This window comes from Myotis lucifugus, unplaced genomic scaffold (assembly GCF_000147115.1).
Source record: "Myotis lucifugus unplaced genomic scaffold, Myoluc2.0 scaffold_426, whole genome shotgun sequence".
In the NCBI taxonomy this organism is placed as follows: domain Eukaryota; kingdom Metazoa; phylum Chordata; class Mammalia; order Chiroptera; family Vespertilionidae; genus Myotis; species Myotis lucifugus.
In genome coordinates, this window is record NW_005871474.1 from 69,008 (window position 1) to 71,652 (window position 2,645).

Below are 2,645 nucleotides of genomic sequence, written 5' to 3' on the forward strand. Positions count from 1 at the left end.
TTGCCAGCTGCTGCTGATCGCCCTACTGCTATTTCTCTGCCCGCTAACACAGTCTTGCTCCCTTTGCCGAGCAACCTGCTGATCAGGGGAAGGCACTGCCCCATTCCCCCACTGATGCTGCCACTGCCAGCTTGAGCCTGGGCCCTTCCCAGTTGCTGCAGCTTTGTACAGAAAGAGGACTGGAAAATCGTCCAGAAGACATTTGCTCTAATTAACATATTACCCTTTTATTAGTATAGACACTTTTATTTTATTGTATATAGTGGATACCTCAATCAAGTTTTTGTTTTGTTTTGGTTTGATTTTTTATTGATTTCAGAGCGAAAGAGAGAGGAAGAGAGAGATAGAAACATGAATGATGAGAGAGAATCATTGATCAACTGCCTCCTGCATGCCCCCTACTGGGAATAGAGCCCGCATCACGGGCAAGTGCCTTTAACTAGAATCAAACCCAGGACCCTTCAGTCTGCAGGCCAACCCTATATCCACTGAGCCAAATCAGCTAGGGCGTTATTATAGTATTTTAAATGCAAGATACCAGGTGATCTTATCAGTATATATTTTGTGACAAATTTTGAAGAATATAAACGAAGACTTTTTGTCCCATAACCACAATGCCACTATCATATCTAACAATGTTTACAATAAGTCATTTTCATATCATCTAATACCCATTCTACATTCAATATGCTCAATTGTCCAAAAGGTGTCCTGCAGTAGGCTTGTTCTAATCAGGATCCAAACAAAGTCCATTCATTGTATTTGGTTTGTTATGTCTCATAAATCTCACTTAAATCTCTTTCCACCTATATGTTCCTGTCTTATTAACATCCACTGTGTGCAAAGTACCATACCACTAATAACCAGCCATGAGTCGTGCCTCCCAAGGGTTTCCAGTCATAAGTAATCAATGTCTATAATCTTAGTCCTGATCTCTTACAAACACATTACCATTTTCTGTCACAGACATGATCTCAGCTGGGTGATAATATTACTCCCAACTTATACCCACCGAAGCTGACTTCCCAGGAACCCGCTCTATACCAACCGGGAAACTGGGGAAAGTCTCTATAATATCACTGTGATATATTTTTTTAAATATATATTTTATTGATTTTTTACAGAGAGGAAGGGAGAGGGATAGAGAGTTAGAAATATCGATGCGAGAGAAACATCGATCAGCTGCCTCCTGCACACTCCCCGCTAGGGATGTGCCTGCAACCCAGGTACATGCCCTTGACCGGAATTGAACCTGGGACCCCTCAGTCCGCAGGCCGACACTCTATCCACTGAGCCAAACTGGTCAGGGCTGTAAGTGATATTTTAAGCTCAAAATATTATCATTAATATCACCATATAGATTGTGTTAATTGTTGAAAAGTAGGACCTTTAAAAATAATAACTTTCCTATTTTATTATTCTTAATACTATTATTTTCATCATCATCATTCTAGAAACAGTTAATAACCTGCAGTCATATATTAAGCCATCAGCATACATTAGGTCACTTATTACTCACAACTCTATGAGATGGTGCTATTGTTGCTTTTACTTACAAATAAGAAAACTGAGGCGTTCTGGAGGCACCATTGCTGCCATCGTCACCGCTCTCAAAGCCACCGCTGCCTCACTTTCTGCGCAGAGCCAGAGCCAGAGCCAAGTCCCACAGGAGGGAGAAGGAGGAGGAGGAGCTTCTCAGTATTTAAACAGACCACACCATGGGTGAGTACAAGCTAGTGGTCCTTGGTTCAGGAGGCGTGGGGAAGTCTGCTCTGACAGTTCAGTTTGTTCAGGGAATTTTTGCTGAAAACTATGACCCAATGGCAGAAGATTCCTACAGAAAGCAAGTGGAAGTAGATTGCCAACAGTGTATGCTCGAAATCCTGGACACGGCAGGAACAGGGCAATTTACAGCGATGAGGGATTTGTATATGAAGAATGGCCAAGGGTTTGCACTAGTATATTCTCTTACAGCTCAGTCCACATTTAATGACTTACAGGACCCAAGGGAACAGATTTTACGGGTTAAGGACACAGAAGATGTTCCAATGATTTTGGTTGGCAATAAATGTGACCTGGAAGATGAGCGAGTAGTTGGCAAAGAACAGGGTCAGAATTTAGCAAGACAGTGTGTAACTGTGCCTTTTTAGAATCTTCTGCAAAGTCAAAGATCAACGTTAATGGGATATTTCATGACCTGGTCAGGCAGATCAATAGAAAGACACCAGTGGCAAAGAAGAAGCCTAAAAAGAAACCCTGTCTGCTGCTTTAGGCCCACAGTGAGCAGCAGCTCTGAGCCGGATTACAGGAATGAGGAACTGGTGCCTAATCGGAAAGTGCCAGCATTCCAGACTGCAAAAACTAAATCTGAAGAGGCTTCTCCTGTTTTATATATTATGTGAAGAATTTAGTTCTTATATTGGTTTGCACAAGTTCCCTGGAGAGAACAAAATTGCTCTGTATATGTCTCTCAGAAAATAAGACAATAGTATTTCTCCTTTGCAATAGCAGTTATAACAGATGTGAAAATAAATATACTTGACTCTAATATGATTACACAAAAGAGCCTGGGTGCATTTCAGAAGTTAGATATTGCTACTATAATCAAATGATTTCATTTTGACCTTTCTATCACGATTCCTCCC

The 2,645-nt window shown here is 41.2% G+C and overlaps 1 pseudogene; it reads left to right on the plus strand.

Annotated features, from left to right (window-relative positions):
* Nucleotides 1-1,678: 1,678 nt before the first annotated feature.
* On the plus strand, nucleotides 1,679-2,305 carry LOC102435783 (annotated as a pseudogene).
* Nucleotides 2,306-2,645: the final 340 nt, after the last annotated feature.